This window comes from Polyergus mexicanus, unplaced genomic scaffold, assembly GCF_030449975.1.
Source record: "Polyergus mexicanus isolate NDT 795.1 unplaced genomic scaffold, iyPolMexi1.0 SCAF_26, whole genome shotgun sequence".
NCBI classification, from domain to species: domain Eukaryota; kingdom Metazoa; phylum Arthropoda; class Insecta; order Hymenoptera; family Formicidae; genus Polyergus; species Polyergus mexicanus.
Window position 1 is genome coordinate 3,471,822 of NW_027223346.1, and position 19,434 is coordinate 3,491,255.

The 19,434-nt window shown below is 41.9% G+C and overlaps 1 protein-coding gene across 10 annotated transcripts in view; it reads left to right on the plus strand.

The window, feature by feature from the left end:
* LOC138943410 (uncharacterized) overlaps nt 1-19,434 on the plus strand; it is a 333,199-nt gene that overhangs the window by 154,925 nt on the left and 158,840 nt on the right. For 5 of the 10 annotated variants that reach the window (XM_070314255.1, XM_070314256.1, XM_070314253.1 and 2 more), the window contains exon 2: nt 8,761-8,845. The exons of 3 other annotated variants lie outside the window; for them this stretch is intronic. The gene's annotated coding sequence lies outside the window, so the exon portion shown is untranslated. Of the gene's footprint in view, nt 1-7,253; nt 7,266-8,760; nt 8,846-11,771; nt 11,924-19,434 lie in introns of those variants that run through there. 2 more of the 10 variants (XM_070314258.1, XM_070314252.1) reach the window with 2 other exon arrangements.

The following is a 19,434-nucleotide window of genomic DNA, read 5'->3' on the forward strand; positions in this document are numbered from 1 at the left end:
TTTCTCATACTTTATTAAAGAGTCCTCATACCATAGAGAAAGTATAGCGATTGTATATGAGAATAAGTAATTTTTGATTGTGTCAATTTACCTATCATTATTCTAGATAAAAAAAAAAAAAATATTATATCAATTCGGTCTATATTGTTCATTATTTCTATATTTGTTTTAGAAATGTAATGCTATTGTTATTAGGTTTTTTTTTTTTTTTTTTTTTTTTTTGCAATATCGTAAGCAATGCGGGGAAAAAAAGACAGCATGAGATGTCGATTTGTAGGATGTGCTCTTCTAGGAACGAGTCGCGAATCAACGAGTCCGGCAGATTCGCGTCAAGCTATTTGAGCGCAAAGTCACGCGAAGGTGCGACCGCGAAGCACGCAAGCACGTCAACGCGGCATTTCCACGAGCTTTCGCTCGTATACCAGGTATTTGGTTAATCGGGAACGCGAAGGGATTACGCTGTTTGGACAGCCGGCAAGAATAACAGTCCGTAGTCTCGATCAAATAGAACCGTACACACACATAAACATTTCGTATGATGGGATAAATTGAATCACGATCATCGGTTCGTTTCTTCAAACGAACTTTCTTTAAAAAAAGTTGACGCGCGTGATTTTTAATTAATCCTTAACAGGGTAATTTTTTTTTTTTTTTTTTTTTTTTTTTGGAGCATAAACTATATTTTTTATAGTTACAAGAGGAAGTGTTTCTTAAAATGTTATATTAATGATAGAAAGAGAATAATATACTGTGATGGAAAACAATGAGACGGCAGAAAATCGCGGATGTCTCGAACGAGCTTCTTACTACCCGTCATTTTAAACTTAAACGATATTATGATCTAAGGCATCTTCGCTCAATCTCCCGCGGGTCTAATGTACGCAAAGCGGATTGGAGAATCAGAAGAGACGGGCGCGAGAACCAACGTCGTCTTAACGTTACCCTGCAATGATCCGTTGCACATACTGGGCTCTCCGTCCTCTTTCTTCCCGAGCCATCCATGGCCTTTCTCGAAAGTGCCGCGAGAAAGCTATGGGGGCGAGAAAGAGGGAAGAGAAGGAGCGAGTGGAAACTTTTCTTGTGCAAAGTACCACGCGGACTGGCTCGAGGTTATGAAATTCTGATGGCTCATAAAATGTAAGAAAATTTACAGACTTTGCCATCTTTCTCTCTCTCTCTCTCTCTCGTCTTCTTTTGCTTCTCTGTCTTCCGGCTTGCCTGCGTCCTTTCGCGTTTTCCGTCGCTTCTCTCCACCTCGACCTGCCGTCGTCGGCGGCTTCGCGAGATGAACGGAAGAGAGCGGACGGAGGGAACGAGACGGCGTAAAGTTTAAAACTCGCGGCAATCGATTAGGAGTCTGGCAAAGGAGACCTCTCCCACCGTTCGCCCCGTTGCTACCTTTCTCTCTCTCTCTTTATTTAAATCGACGCGTTTGTGTTTCAAGTTTGTTTTTTATAAAATTGGACAATAAATGTTGCTTGTTTGAGTTAAATCTTTAAAAATGATTAATAACGAGACAAAATTATATTTAGAAATATTTATGAATTTTACGCACAAAGCTAATATGCGATCTATCGCGACACATCGTTGATTCTTAAGCAGACATAAATTACAGACTATTACCGATAGTCCTAAGCAAGCGGCTAGAAATCATTTCAAAGGAAGAATTATCAGGTCAGTTTATAGCGATATTTCTGGTGGTAGTCTAGGGATAGAGATAAAATCAATATTTATTCGTAGGGAATGAGAGTCGTAATATAAATATGATATTCTGAAGAACTTTACGGCGCTCGTGGCAAAAATGGCCGTATTCCTTCCGGAAAGTACTTTCCCATTTATTGGAATGTTTTCTCACTCGTAGCCGCGCTGTATAAGCGAAGCTTAATTAACGGCGAGCGAATACGCCTTCATCATTAGAAATTATTCCTTAGATCGTGTACAGAAACAATTTTCGTCAATCTTTATTTGTCAATCTTTCATCCAACTCTAAAGATAGTATCGAGATGGACATAATTTTTGCCTCTTTTGGATATATCGATTCTCTTGAGAAGAAAGTTTTAATTAATATTCATAGGCCATATTTTGTTGTAAAATGTGTAAATATAAAAATAATTCGATATATCGATAGAAAATTTAAATTATATTCTACGTTGATCCGATTTTTATCATATTTTATATGCAATAATTAATTCAGAAAGCGACTGGAAATTTTCCAGAGGAGAGTTTCGAGACAACGTGCAACCTCGCCCAGCGCTCGCCAATCTCGCGCGAATAATTATGTATAAAGGCGGCGACGATGGCGGCTGGCGTTGGCGATGTGGTAGTGACTCGCCGCTCAAAATACGTCTAAATATTAATGAGCTATCCCTGCCTACGGCGTAGCACCTTCGTCTGGGTCGCGTTCACGTTCTCCTCAGATAGTGTCTACGAGCGTCAAACGTGTCGAGAAGCCTGTAAGCGTGAGCACAATGTGAGACACAAGTTTATAATTTCGTGTCGCGGCAAGAATTAAGGATCGATGCTCTTTTCCGACTACTTTGCGAATCAAAAGATATTTTTTTAGAATAATTTACTCGCGACTACCTTGTATCCAACAATTTTATTTTTATAAAATTCGATATTTGTTCTCGCAAATACTTTAGTTACGATCACCCAAATAACTGCTAGAATGGAAACTTTGCTGTGATATAAGCGCTATCGTATTCTTGTGTGCCACGTCCGGAGGCATTTTACAGGATTAACACTTACTTTGACAGTGCTAATTCGCTTCTATCTTACTTCGTTTCTATCTTCTTTCTTCACCTCGTTATCTTCTTCGTACCCTCTCTCTTTCTTACTCTCTCTCTCTCTCTCTCTCTCTCTCTCTCTCTCTCTCTCTCTCTCTCTTCTTATCCGGTACTGAATGGTCGGGGAGTAAAGAGGCTCTTGGCATAGGAACAACGAGATGAGGGCGCAAAAGGGTTGACAGGAAGAAGTTACCTGATAGTTAATACAAAGACTGTCATGTAAGATGCGCCGTCAAGCGGTAGTCGCCTTCTCCCTCCGCTCCTGCTATCTTACCTCTTCTCCCGCCCTTTATTTTGTTCTCCTCTATTTTCCCAGGGCTCCTTCTCTTCCTAGCTGGCAGATCCTTCGGGACGGCTAATTGTGAGTGACAGTCGTAACGGGTAACGGGAGAGGGATCAACGTCACTCTCGAGAACTTCTCAAAAGCCCCGTTGATGCTTCTTCTCATTTTCAAAGATCGCTGTACTATAACGATTGATACGCGAGCATCCGAAAAATTTTGCAGCTCTTATAATTTGTATAATTACTCATAACAAGGGTGGTAAAATCGATAAACAAAATAATCTCAGGCTAAAGCAGTTAACAAGAATATTTGACTAAATGACAGAGAATTAAAGGATATTTTCAAACATTAATGAAAGAAAAAAAAAAGATTCTCTTTTTTTTTTAAAACTTGTAAAATTATTCTTTATACTTTCTCATATGTTTATAAATAAATTAATACGACTGTTACTCTTTTCTTATTAGGATATTTTTATAATTAATTTTCTGACTTTATTTTTAACACATGTTATATCGCGACCCGCATTTGCGAGAATATGATTATTAAAATACGCCAATTCTCTATACATCCTCATCTCTATCGCATCTAAGCTTAACAAGAAGAGCATTTCGTGAAATACGCATCTGGTCCCCCCATCGAAGTGAGACGCCACCAATCTCGAGTTTACCTATCTACCTCGAGAAATACGCCGGTGACTGTATTTACCATCTCTCGTAGGTACTTAATTTTGCTTTTGGAATGAAGTCCGGGGGGAGGCGCCGTTGGATGGTGCCGGAAGGTGGGAAATGGCGTAGGTGTTACCGAAAGGTAAGAGTTGGTGCGGCCGTGACTCCGTTGGTGTTGGTGGCACATTGAAATACCGGCGATATGCTCGAGGAGCGAGGCTGCAGGAAACTTCCGCCGAGTATTTTCCCGGGACTGTCTCTCACAATTAGAATACTCGGGGGAGAAAGCCAGCCTCGTAGTCGTAGATGTGAAGTAACGTGCGGATAGATGCCTATTACGGGGAGCCTTCGTCGATTTTTCGACGGGGGGATGAAACCAAATACAACGAAAATTTATCGCGCACATGAACTTTTTTGTAACTTTGAGAATCGGAAATTTAACGGATGCATACGCAGAGAATTCAGATCTGATTCCGAATATGCTTTGGGTCTTTTTTTTAAATTGCATGTATACATTCTTAAGAGAGTTTATGTATTTCTGCAAACTATTAGAAATTAGTCAATTTAATTTAAAATGCAAAATTGCGGGAAATTTAATATTAACAGGGTGTTCCCGATTTAAATGGCAAAACTTCAGGAGCGTGTAGGGGACCGAAAAGCTAAGACGGAAAGTCCTTTGCTCGTTTTTGCTCCATTTTGGAGAAAATCACAAAAAAAGAAACAAAACGGGTTTTCGTTTTTTTACTTATTTATTTACATTTTATTTATGTTATCATCTATTTAATGCAGATATTGTTCAAGATGTTGCCCTCTTGCAGCAATGCAAATATTACATCTAGCACTGACCTCATTAATTGCAGCTACGCATCGTTCTAGTTATATTTGATGCACTGCGTCTATGATTCGGTCTCTTAATTGCTCTCTTGAATCGATTGGCATCGTAAAGGATAACATCAAGTGTTTACATATGTAAGGAACTTATTCGGTGCCAATCGACTCAAGAGAAGCAACTGACAATGAGAGATTGAATTTTTGCGATTTTCTCCGAAATGGAGCAAGAACGAGCAAACCTCTAAAGGACTTCTTGTCTTAGTTTTTCGGTTCCCTACGCGCTCTTGAAGTTTTGCCATTTAAATTGGGGATACCCTGTATAATTTGAAGAAAGTATTACATAAACTTATCTCTTAAATTCTTTTTCTTGTAACGGTTGCCAGTCAAGTCGACAGAGGAAAAGTGCATTGCGATCGCGAGGGAATCGCGTGACGTGCAATTCGATGGTTCCGACCGACAGCTCTCTCGGAATAGTTGCTTATCGGCCGAGTGGTGAGCCGGTTGGGTGTGTGTCTTTAGAAAAGCATTAGTGTCCGGAATTAATTGATCGCGGAGAAGGGAAGTGGATACCTACGAGCTTACATACTCCTATCTCTCTCCCTCTCTTTCTCTTCTCGTCTCTCTTTCTCACTTTCCTGCTTCCTTGCCGTGCAGGGTGCAGGGTAATATCGGTACTAGTCTGTACCAGTCGATGAGCCACTCGCCGAGCTTCCCCTCTTCATGGTTCCTCTTGCATCGTTCGTACACACGAGCGTGGCGCAACGATATAATCTGCTACTTCGTTCCTCGTGACTTTCCGCCAATTTTTTTTGATATCAAAGTACCTCAAAGCACGTATGAATTCCGTCTCTCTCAGCGTATTATCCACGAAAATTCTATCTTAGATATTGAGCAGAAAAATCTTTAATATACAATATAATGGATCCAATTAAATACATAAAATACTTAATCCATGGCGCATGATACACGTAAACTAAAGTCCACGGATGTTTTAACTGATGAAATGTAGGATTTGTAATGTTCAGGATATCCGCTTATCGTAATGAGTTGGAGAAATAGTGTTTTTAAAATCTGGATTTTTTTAAGGGATTTCTCGTGTTTATATTAAATAAAGATCGCCTCAATTTTTTCCCAATGCAAATCTTTCATGATAATCTGTTTATATTGGGACTAATTGAACATTGCGCGACTATTTCGATTATTTTTGCGTATAAGATACTTGCGATATATGACTCTCTTGACGTCATTCTCGCGTTATCGCTGAGAATTCTCAATGCCAGAGGCGAACAGGCCGGTTAGAAGCGCTTGTTTGACGAGGTCGAGGGTTATTAAGCCGAGACTGCAGACCACATCAGAGCCAGCCAGAATAGCCCTTTGGCATGTTTACCTAACCTACAACCTTTTCCTATCCGCGCATCTTATTTGTCTATTAAAATTTATGATTATCTAGAGAGGCAATGATTTTATTATCCATTAATCATTAATCTTTCGTATGTACAATATTTCTATTGTTAAAATGCAGGGAGACACAGAAGACTTTTCTAGTGTTTGAGTAATGGATGTAAATATTATATATTTAAGTAGTTCAAGGTGTCTTATACAATATATTACCAAGATAATCTAACATATGCATTTAAAACTTATAATTACAGTAAACAGTAATAGAAATGTGTTTACTATACACATATTAATCATTACTTGTATGGTATATACTTTTTTGCATCGTGCATTCCCCCAATTATATTAGATGATGGAAGATCGGTACTTGATTGCAACTCTTATGTGCACAGATCAATTAAAAGTTTCGTAATATTGCTTCAACACCCGGCAAATGCCTCTACTTTAACGTTACGTTACGAGCGCGCGAATTATTTCATCGTTGCGTACGATAATGAAATTTACAGTTCGCTCATCAGAGAGAGAGAGAGAGCGGCGCATTTCTCTCTCTCTCTCTCTCTTCACCATCCTTGTATCACGCTCTAGCAGGATTATTATTCCCTCTTGTCGTTCGGAATCTGAATGCGTCTGAGAGTTACTGAGAATCGCGTATCTAGCCGTTCGTCTAACTCAGCAGCGGCCATCGCCAACTATCCGAGCACTTAGGCGCAATCACGAAACCAATTGGAATCGGTAAATATCCTCGGCGGCTGCAAGGGCAAGATTGCTGGCCGGGTGATGGAGAGAGGGTGGGTTAGAGGGGGTTGGGGAGGGGCGGCCGGATATCGACGGTGCGGGATTTCGGATGTGTAAGCGTTTAGGGACTCGAGTAGAGTCGAGTTGATATCCGGCAGATATGTCCTTGAAGCATGCGAGCGTAATCGCGATCAGGCGCGACGCGGGAATGGCGGGTGGGGGGTTGGGGTTGGGGGCGGGAGGGAGAGAGATGGGGCGGCAGATGTAGAACGGATATACGCTTATACACGTTCACGTAAACGTTTCCACGCGCTTAGCGTAATGGATATGCGCGTTAGTATCGCCCTCTCTCATCCCCTATCGACCCTTCTCCTCTCATTCCCTTCTTCATCTCTCGCTCTCTCTCTCTCTCTCTCTCTCTCTCTCTCTCTCTCGTTCGTTCTTGCTCTCTCGTAGATCTGTACGCGCTTCCTCGATCCGTCCCTCTGTACTTCACGAATCTGCCTTTGGGCGCGATGCAGAAGCCGCGGGTATCCAAGATCCGACGTGATAAGTGGTTAAACGGCAGTAAGTAAATGTTATAACCGTGCCGGGCGCGCTGGTACGCTCCTCTCTCAAAGCCGGGATCGCGGAGGTTGAGTTACGAGGTACCGGGACGGTAATACTCAGCGAATACGCGGGTACACCGAAGTGGCAGGGGGCATTATGAGATTGAGAATTAAGCGTGATACGAAGCGCGCCGCCGCTCGGTTTCAATTTTATTGCGTATAATCGCGAGGATAAACCTTCGAAACATCCACCTATATGAAATAACGGGTAAGCGTATCCACAATTGTTATTAGGCATTTTTGCTTCCTCGAACGTGAATGTGAAACTTAAAAATGGAGATCGGACTCGCAACTCGCAAGTCGAAGAGAAACGCAAAAATCCAACCAAACGCGAAAATCCAAGGGATGTATTTTTTATTAATAATAATTCATCTCTGGGATATAGATTTGGGTTAGGTTACATCTTCCGGAAGTGGAGCAGCTCCCCCCCCCCCCCCCGTAGGCCCACCCCATCTACACAATAATTGTGGGATAACCTAACCGAGACCTATATATCCCAGGATTGTATTATTATTAATAAAAATGCATTCGATATGGATTGAATTTTCGGGGTTGGTTGGATTATTTGCGTTTCTCTTCGATTTGCGAGTCCGATCATCATTTTTAAGTTTCATATTCGTGCTCGTGGAGGCAAAAATACATGAGAATTGGGTATTCTTACCCATTTTTTTTTTTTTTTAACGGATAAGTTTTCCGAAGGTTTACCCATCGCGAGTAATAACGAAGCGAAGGAATAAACTTCTCCCGCACGAGAGTACATGATAAACCGCACAAGGGGGGGGGGGGGTGAGCGGAGGATGCGAAATAACGCCAACGAAACGGCACGTGACTCGAAGAGTTCAAATTAGCTTGGGAACGTAAATGAAGCTGCTAGGAGACGTCGCTGTAAAACGTTTGTTTGCCCCGTCGTCTCGTTTATAGTTGCTCCAACTTACGGCGGCACGTACGCTATCGCGAACTGCATACTTACGATAATACGTGAAATTAATGATTATCGCGAGTCAACTGCGAAAGTTTCGCGCGTTAATTTATAAACGTAATATATCGTTGGACCGTTACCGCGTTATGGCTATTGCTGATGTCGCCGGGCGGTTATGAATCACGTCCTTTGACAGAACTAAACGTTACAGCGCGTCGTCCCCTTCTGCCTTTCGCCGACGAAGGAGCGAGGACGGGGGGAGGGGGGGGGAGGAGGTCTTCATCATCTAGACGAACGATATTGTTAACAACTCTGCTCGCCTTAAATTATGCCCGCCGGGTAATTACAGGGAGGCATATGACATTCGTGCATGGGAATAATTAATTCTCGCGATTACACATTCGCCTTCGTCTTCTACGCATCTCAACGCATTCCACCATCGTGTTCTCTGTTTCGCTCGAGAGGTGCGAGAGATGAAGGTTCCCTAAACGATATACAATATTTTCTCATCGTATCGTTTTTCTTCTGATTACAGGTAAATAATAACACGTCGTTTCAACAGGCTCACATTAGGCGGGGTACACACTTACAGCTTTCGAGAGTTTTTCTATCGACGAGTGGTAAGTCGAAAGAACACACCATCTATATATATTTCTCTTATATATATATATATATAAATATACTTTACAATTATGCCAGCGAGATATTAATCAAACTTTGCGTATACTACAATAATGCAAAGAAATGTGATGAATAACGAAATTAATTCAGGAATTTACGCTCTTATAATATTGTCTTGGTATTCATATTTTCCGGATTCTTCGGTACGCGTATCGCAACTGAAATTTCAATATTGGGGGAGTCGTTTTTCTTTTACTTCATGCTAAATTCAATTTATTAACAATTTATTATCGATTCGCACGTTTCGTGTCACTAGTTACATAGATTTACTCCGTCAGTCTCGCTAGCGCATTTTTTTTCCATTTCTTGTTACAAAAAAAAAAAAAAAAAAAGCAAAACTTTTAAGTTGAGAATTCAAACAACGTCATTCGGCACCGTGAAAGCGTGCGTTTTATCGATCGAAGATCCGATCTCAGAGATCTCAGATCAGAGTCGGATCGTAATCTCGACAAGGCGACGTCGATGCCTGTTTCGCTTTAGAGGGGCCACGAAAGTGGTCTCCGCTGTAAAGCAGGGGGAAAGGGGGGGGGGGCAGGAGTCCGGGTCGGGGAGTAAATTAGTAATTAGAAATCTGATACAGGTAAGGTAAGTCGGTGTTGTTTCGGCATCGCGTGGCTCTCTCCGCGTCGCGTGGACTCCTGGCGACAGGCACGGCCTCGCGTGACCCGACCCCCCCCCCCCCTCCCCCCCCCGTCCCCAACGGGGCAGCCTCGGCCGCGGGGGCGAGCGCACGGGCGATCGTTGTCAGGAGGGGTAGAGAGGGGGAGAGGGAGGAGGGGGGGGAATGAGCAAAGGGGACGCCGTCTTGGAAAACGTAAGGGATGACAATTATGCCCTACAGATAATTGTCGGGTTGCAGCTAAACGGAGCGCACGCCCCAAGCGCTCGCCCCTTCTCGCCCCTAACCTGAAACGCGAGCTTTCGCTAGAAAATCATGGGCTTTAAAAAGCGTCACGCTCCTCGAAGCTCTCCAATTTGTCGCGTTTCCCGCCCCTTCGCGTTCCTATCCCGCGACCGGGTGCGGCAAAAATATCAACGCGACGCATTTATTATTTCACTCTCGTGCACCCTCTGCCATTGGATCCCTATTCCATCTGTTGTCGCGTATAAATGTTAAATACGTGTCTATCTTTTTTTTTTTTTTTTTTGTTCTTTTCATTTATTCACTATCTTTAACGTGGAGAAAGAATTATCCTCGTTACGCTAACGAAGTGAAAGTCGATGGTTCTCACATTATCGTGGATATAGATGATCGTGGATATATATGTGTAGAATGCAGAGCGCGTATCATCGCTAGAATTCGAAAAGAGTTGAATATAACGGTTACAAAGGCATGTAAAGAGTAGAGTCTTTTTATGCGTGTAACTTTATTCTTTTCTCACGTAGCCAAATATTCTTTCTATGATTGTTAAATTTAGTTAAAGTTGTTTCTTTCGCATACATGTTATATTTGTATCGGTCATACCATTATGACAAAGATTTGATAAATAAATTATTATTATTAAATCGCGAAATCTTTTATACGGGAAGAATTTAAGGGCTATAGAGAAGCACATTTCTGCAATATTCTCCTTTTATTGCCTTGTTTGAATGTGTTTGAGTCTATAGAAACATTCTGTGAGTCTAATATTATGACGTAGTGTGTTCAGTTGGTGTTCATATACATGTGCATTAGCGCAACTCTTATATGTGTGTATGAGTATCGGAGAAATATTAATAAGGAAGCGGGTCAAGGAAATTGCAGCTTATGGCCGTCGTTATAACGTCGTTCATTCAACCTGAACTTTCTTATCACTTGCATTGCAAAAGAATATCCATCAATGGTCTCGAAATTAAACTACAAAGAAAAATAGCGCATTAAGTACAGCCGTATCGCAATCATCCACCGAGAATTGTTTTGCTTACTCCAGTTATATAACGAAAAGTTTCTTTCTAGTTAGAATTGATTTAAGATTAGATAGCGGATTAAAAAAAAAAAAAAAATTATAACGTACACACGCGCACATATATATTTTCTGTCGCGTAGCACGCATTGCATTTATTATTGTGTATTTTCTTTGGGAAACAGAAGTCTTCCAGTCGCAAACTTTTGTCGAACGTGCTTTTACCGATACTAGGAAACGTACGATTCTCGACACTCGATTGTCACTCGGGCGAATCGGCACAAGAGTCCGAGGAAAGACGACGATCAGAGGTTGCGGAGGATTGGGGCGTGTCGTGACGACAATATCGCGAGTCTTGGGCTCCCTCTCGTATCCGCTCGCTCCCTCGTTCCCTTCGTCGACGACGACGTCGACGACGATCGTTGGGAAAATTAGCTACAAATGTGTGTTATTTTGCCAGGTAGAGCGGCGCACTACACGGGCGCATACGCCCGACATCCATTATGCACGCGGTCCCTGTAGAAGCCGCAGGCCGGCCGACGCTTGTTTCGCACGCGCTTTTTCCCACGTGCTCGTAAGCCACGTAGCCCGGTCGGGCTATGCCTTTACCTAGCTAGTGTACGACTATGAATGTCTACGTGGTGCGGAGGATGCGGGTCTCTATATACATCTATTCTGTCACCTTTATACCAGCTTGACGCAGCCGGTTCTTGGCCACGTGGCTCGTAAAGACAGACGTAGGTCTGCGTCGTCGCGTACCGAGCTTGCTCGTTGCCGTGTGTCGCGATCAGTGTATTTTAAACCTTGGCACGCTTTGTTGTCTCTTACGTGTTCGACAATTTTCGCGCTTAGTCGTTCGCGATTGACTTACGTGTCTGTCAAGTGTTAGAGAAAGAAATTAAAAGACACTTCTCTGTTAGTGTCTATGATAATTAGAACAGAAGCGTTTCTTCGCTATACATTGTAGTTAAAGTGATTCTAATTGTATTTAAAATGTGTTGAATTTTTCCAGACGCGCGATATTACTCAGACTATATGATTTAAACAATTTTATAAAATTAGGGACAGTTGAATTTTGTTGCACGTAATTATTTCTAGCGGTTCGTCGAACTTAATTACGTACTATCGCGATATGTAAGTATTAAATGGAAAACATGTATCTATTAATTTAAAGAATTCAAGTAATCTAATTAATCGTGTCAATTAAAGAATTTGAGGCATAGCAACATAATAAACAAATTTTGAAAACAAACGATCGACAAATATAATGACTTATTACTGATATTTGATCAAACACTCTTACATACTTTCCCAAAACATTATTACATTGGTTTTTCGACCATAATTGGACTAGTATATAAATATACGAAGCAAGACCTCGTACGGTTCGAGCGCCTTAGCGTGCTGCTGCTGCTGCTCTAACATAAGACCTGCAATTAATTTTGTATTTTGTTGCTGTGCACCAAGTTCGCGGACATTTAAAAGGGCTCCACGTCTCGCTTTTTCCATTCGTGCACACGTCGCGTCGGTCTCGCGAGGGGAGCCCTGAAAAAAATGGGAAAAAAATGGCGCGACGCTCGACAGTGCGATATCGTGTCGTTCGAGTGGCGGTCGCATGCCAACCGGAGAATTACCGTCGAGTGGCTAGAGTTACCGTTAGGAGAACACGTATAGAGCCTGAGACGCGTTCGCATGACGGATGTCGATTCGATAGCTCGATTTCACCTGGCTCGCAATTCCGATGCCACTCCGACAACCCCGAGAAATTTTACACCGATCGATCGCGATTATCCTTTCCTCGCTGGTCGTCGGAAATTCAGGGCAAATCGACGACAGAATCCGGACGTTTTAATTCGATTCAATCGTCTAGAAGACCTTTAAATCGAGAGGGTCGATGACGATTAATAAAAACTTTGTTGAATATTAATATATGGCTTCTTCAATTTATATACTCGCGATAATTTAATATATTTTTTTATATTTTTTACCGCTAATATAAGATTCAGATGCAGAAACCAAATTATATTCGTATAATTTATTTAAGTGCTACATAATGTCAAGTTCAGTGCTAATCGAGCAACGGAGATAATGGAAGGTTTATGCGCTTTTAAAGCGCGGTTACGCAGCACGAACGATGCAGTATTCATTAAAATAAAACCAGAAACGCTATTATTATGACGATTATATGCGTTCTCGCGGGCGCCCTTCGTAAGACGGCGAGTAATTCTTTCGCGTGAACGCGCCGCTATCGGCAAGATAGGGTTACTCTGTCCTGCGCGTGGAATCGCAAGCTTGCATGGTCATTATAAAGCCATTAATCATATAAATAGGGCGAAGGAGGCAGGAGCCGTGGAGGGTGGTATCCGTGGTTCGAGCGAGAGGACGGTCAAGTCGAGTGAATTATCGATAACGCAGACCTTCGAGTTTCCTGCAGCGAGACCGACGATACGCTCGCGCCTATCAATTAATCGATCCGCATGTGCACCCTTACTCGTCTTTGGAAAACCTTTGTCACGCGCCACTTATATTTCGGCTTCTGTCGCCGAAAACGTCCTATTCGACGGTATATTTTCTTTGGACTGAACGCAGAATTATAATTCGTCAATTTAACTAATCCTTAGGTGCGATTCGGTGCTAAAATAACATTGCACGTTCGACGTTACGATCTGAATTTCAAATTCGATCGGATGAGTATTCATAGATTTTTACGTGACAGCAATTCGATGTACGTTAAAATTAGAATTCAATTAGAAACGTCACGTATTCGTAAGTTGGTTGTTTTTCATAAATTCCGAGTATCTTTTTACACGTTTCTAAAGCACGTGTCTATTATGGGAATATCTGAGAACGCACGGCTGTATTATGGGATAAAGTGAATCATTAAGTCAGCGACATGGACTCTCTTCTCCGACGTTATACGAAGATGCTCTACTCTCAGACAACTCTTAGACGAGGGGATGAGGAGCGCTGCGGCGAAAATCGTGGGCTGGAGCGGGGATTACTCATCCGACCGAAAGGAGATTCCACTAAGCTTTCAGATTTTACCCTCTTAGCCGACCAAGGATTATAAAACGCAAATACGTTCCGTGATTAGTGAGGATAAAGTAAACATCGGCCCTCCGTCGCGGCTGTTGCTCGCGCGAAATACTTTAGAGGAAGCGACGACGCTACGAAATAAGAAGTGAAGAGAAACAGCGCGACATCCTTAACAATTCTTCATTTACACCTGAAATATGAATATAAGAATCCCGTGAACGTGTATATTTAATCGTTACGATTAGCGCAAGGAATTCAAGGTGGATTTGAACGAAAGGAGACTTTATAATGACAATTTTGAATATTCTTTAAATTAAACTACTAACAAGCAAAAATTTACTTGTTCTTTGATAAATTGTTTGTTCGGAGAAGAATATTGGGATTATATTATTTAGATCGAGTGTCGAAGTTTACATTAGTAGCAGAAAATTAAAGAACAATTACTTCTCATCCATCTACGTCACTGTACGACATGATCGATTATTTTTTCCATCGCGTTGACGATCATTTTTGATGGATCGGAGATCCAGAGATCTCGAGACATTATCGATAACCTTAGATAACTCGTATTGAAGACATGGCAGGCCGAGCGGGACCGAGTCCGAAATTCGATATAATTTCGAGGGTAATTTCAAGATAGCCACTTTACGCGGATAAACTGTGGGAAGATAGAACTTTAGAGCGCGGGGAAGCCTCAAGCATCCTACGGAAGTCTGGCTCTAATTAAGCGGCCCCTACTCCTGCCACGGCTCCTTCACTCATCATCTTTCATCTCGCTCTGCTTGCCCCATCGTCATCCTATTCGGCTCCTCGGCATCCTTGCCAAAGTCTGAGGTGAAAGTAAGCATCCGTCCCGCGTGTTATCATATTCCTGATTGTTATGTCTTCGCTGACGATATCCTACTGCTCTCGTGTTTTCTCTCTTTGCTTCTCCTATTTCATCTACCTCCCGCACAAATCACGTTTTCTCTCTCTCTCTCTCTCTCTCTCTCTTGAATTATTCGGCTGAATAATTTCTACTCTGCAACGGTTTTTCTCTCGATCTCTTTCTACGTATCCGCTTCGTTCGCGCTGTTTCGCTTCTTTATGGCTGCCTGACAATACAAGAGAGTACAAGTTCCTAATTAAATTCCACTCTTTTCTAGCGAACCTTTTTTTTTAGGTTTTCTCAACCGCACCTTAATTGCGCGGGAATCGAGATGGCTGTTGCCCTCATCAGCCACTCGGCACCGATTCTCTCCGGTCGCGTCTTTCTCTCTTTTCTCTCTTTCTATCCTGCCTTCTCTGTAGTCCGCTCTCTTAATTGGCGCATAATTATGTAAACAATTCCGACGTCGCGCTTCCCGATTCCGACGCTTAGCCACGAAGTTAGAGCTACCCCTGTTCTCCGATGCTGCAAAATTATCTCGAAATAAAGTTCCAAACATAATTCAAATATATCAAGAAGGGAGACGAGTTTGTGTATGAACGTTAAAAATTTATCAACATCAGCGGGATATATGTCAATTTCGTTGTTGTATACTTGACAATATTGACTAATTAAAAGTAAAAGTGATTATATAAATGATATGTGTTAATAAAATTGAAAATCTAGCAAAAAAAAACGCAACTTTCGTAGTAAAATGTTAGACAAATAATGCATATATCTTTGTTCAATATATCAATTGATCGATTTATATTATTATCGGCAACATGTGTTGCATTCTTGAAAGAAAATTGATAAATATTATATGATACTTAATAATTTACTAATGTTAACCATTTATTGTTCATAGAATTCAATGGCGGTATTTACGATAGAAAGAGTTGTCTCTTTAATCATACCGATATTTCACGAGTTTATCGCTCGCGACGGAAGACTGCGGATTAACAAAAATTCAACGGAGCAACGATCTATTTACAGCGGATCGGGGGTTGGTTGAGTGAGAGGCGGATGGTTCGGCAGAGCAGGCGGGGTGGGAAGGGGAGAGGGTGAGCCGTGCTTGCGGCAACATTATCTAAAATTCAAGCTGTAATTACTTTGCTGGGCGGCGCTACGCTTGATTTATAGTCATCGCGCGATGCAGCTGCGTGGGTGTAAGTAATTAAAAATGTACCATCGCGTGGAACGGCACCCCCGCCCCCTCCACCCCCACCCCCCACCTCGTAGGAAGACGGTTTAGAGCGGGAGCCTGAGGAGGTGTGGGAATTAGGGGTCGCTGCTTTTCTCAAATCCCGTATGTAGTACCGCTCAACGAATGAAGATAATCGATCGAAAATTTTAGCTACGATTTTCTGATCGGAATTAAAGCGGGAAGCAAAGAAGATACTATATATATATATATATATATATATATATATATATATATTTATCATTTTAAGATCATCAGCTTTCAAGTTTGCTTAATGTTGATGCTGGCGCGACATAACATGTTACACATGTATTAAGGCATTAATTTTACGAAACCGTGTTGCTGTTACGTACGAGATACGAGAAAAATAATAATCTATTTCTGTAAAGGATTAGAATTTTTTAAAGATCTATCTTACTTCTCTATCGTCTAATTTCTTTTTCCATTATATTTTATATTTTAGAAGTAGAATAATTTATATGTCGATTTGTAAATGGACAAAAGAAATCTCTTATCTCTTAGATTATTTTTTATATAATATACAAAAAATCAGACAACACTTTATTATAGACTATACGGAATTGAATCTCGAACTTTGTAGGATGGCCGCTTTTGCCAGGAATCGACCGCGACCAGCAGCTTGCGTTCGCGTGAACGTATTTTTCAAAATGCGAGCGCGATTATCATTTCTTATGCAATCGGTAACGATTAAACGTCCGGTATACGGCGACGATCAATTTGGTCGGAGACCAAAGACAGTCATGGCGGTTTAGCTGGCACAGTCTCCAAGTTAATTGGCCATTCATGGTTAATTTAGTCCGGCGTAAGCGATAGAAAACGACCCTTTCGACCCTCGGCAGACCGATTTCGTCGATTTCGTATTCGTCCCGCGATGGACCAGGTGTGTCCCCGTCAATCGTTGATACCGATTCGATTTCGGGATCTTCCCTCGCGACAGGCTGGCAAGAACGACTCGCGGATGCGTATTAATTAGCCGGAGTCTACTAACGAGTGTGCGAATAAACGATTCGTGACCGGAAGGGGGAATAAAAGCGCGCGGGGGCGAAGGAAGGGGAGGAGGGCGGGGGGGGGGGCGGGGTGGCACGGCAGACTTGCGAATCGTAACAGTTGTTACGATGATAGCGGCCGCGAAACGAGGTAAGAGGGTGGAATGCAGATTGGAGAAAAACGTTACTCGGGACTGACGAGGGAATTACGCGCGGTCGGGCGCGATTTCGATTCGAAAGTTTGGTACTTTCGTGCTCGTGTGCGTCGTTTCGCCGCGCGATCTATTTTCGCGGATAATTAAGAGAGCTCTAATGAATGGTCCGCGTTTTTAACGACCGCTGCGCCGCGCGCACTTCCGTCCGAGCTCTATGTATTTATTTTCGCGAGTAACTTTGTCTCGGGATAATTTACGCAGGGAGAATTTTTGTGCGTCGCGCTAAGTTATATCAATGTCTTAAATTACAGCGACGTTAATCTGTGATTTAATTGATGTAAAAGGAATGGCAATGGTTTGCGCGTGAAACGTTTATATTAATGATATTAAGTCGACAATAACGACGATACTCTCTTTGAACGTCAGTAGTTGTATTTGAACTGAAGTATATGTAGGAATCAATGATTGAAAAATTTTAGACATAAATAATATTTGTTTTTATTTCCTAAAAAAAATTTTTTTTTTTTTTTTTTTATTAATGTACAAAAGAAGGAATAACACGATTGATGAATAAAATGCGAAACGCCGCGATAACATCTCGAAATTCGTATTTGAATCCGCAATGGTTGGTCGGGTAGAAGAGGAAGGGAGAGGATTGTTCGCTTTGGCGACATAGAATTCAAGAATACCTCGGGGAGATTACTAATGCGGGCTAACTACGGCCAGAACCTCTAAGACGACGTCTGAGGATCTCCCATGGAAACTTCCAGTCGTTATTGCATTCTCGTATGAGGGTGGCTGCGAGATAGGGCGAGAAAGAGGGAGGGGAAAAGGGAGTTAGACAGTAGAATGTACGTGGTGTTCGCGTTACCTATAACCTATTCCGGACGCGTCAGCGCATGAATGAACTTCTCCCAGCGGTTGCTTATCCACTTTCGTACGTGTTCCTCTAAACGCGACCTGCGACGGACTCGCGCAGCCGTCTTCCAAGTTATTACTTCGTCGGCGAATCCGCGATTCCGTGGACTGCATGCTCGCGCGTTTCGCGTCTACTCTTCTATAGATATATCGGTTGGAAGACGAGCTTCCGGGACTTGGAATCGACTTCGGAGGCAACTTCGTTGCTTCAATGAGGATATAGTTGAAATCTATGCATTCCAAAGTTAGTGGAGATACGACATTTGGAAGTATCGAACGCACCAAGCATATCATATTATCGTGTGATGAGAATAATCTCTTATAACAATTTATTAGATTTTATTGGAAATTCAAAAATATAGCTTATATGTATTTGTGTATACGAACATGTGACTTGAAACTCATCAGTCATAAATTCATTTTAGAACATCTATAATGCTATGCGAGAGGAGAAAAATAGAAAGCTGCAAATATTATATTTATTGTTAAATATTAATGTTAAATTTTTATATAATGTTTATGTTGAATGCAATTAATTGGAAAATGTTAATTCTCAAAAAAACTTGTAAATTTAAATTTGTAAATTTAACATTGATAATTGTATCACGATTCCGCGCGCACTAAGGCTAACTTAATCATTTATATTGCTCGAGTCAGAGCGGTCAGAGCGTAATTCGGGTTAATGATTGGATGGTCAGGCAAGCCGAGTCTATCCTTATGCTAGGTCTTGCGCGTGTCTGACCAGATCCAAAATCGGAATAGGACAGACGACCCCAGACGCCGCAATTCACACATTGAATGCCATCCGGATCCTCGGCGTCTATACCCACTTCTAGACCCTCGTCCATGGTTTCCTCGTCGGCCACGTTATCTCGTATCGGGAGAGGGTGAGTAGGGGAAACCACTTTGGTAATCTTCGAGTTTACAAGACGCAAACAGCTTAGGTGGTAACGCACCGATAAGATCTAAGTTTCTCCTTTCCCGATATACCACTGATAGCTCGTCGTTAGGCCGCGGTTAGGACTTCAGCAAACCTCTATAGAGCCCGCTCTTTGGCCCAGTCCGTTCCATGTTTTGCTATCTAGCATCTTGTGTACTTTTGTCGGTGATAAGAAATCTCCACATTCAATACTAAGCTTGCGCTTCGAGGCTTTCGGGAAAAGTTCAACAACTAATAGCGATGATTTATTGGAGCATGCGTATGCGTTTATGTCGATGGGCAGAACTTCATTTCCAAAATTTTGGATTAGTCACAGGCATGTATAAAGATAAATATTGAATGCGTTTGAAGTTTTCTTTTTTTTTAAATTTAACAAATAAATGTGGCTAAGGAAAAGTGAAGAGGAAATATTTTTGGAATTAATTGCATTGTAAAATGGCTGATATTCTTGACACTATAGAGCAGAGGGATGCCTTTG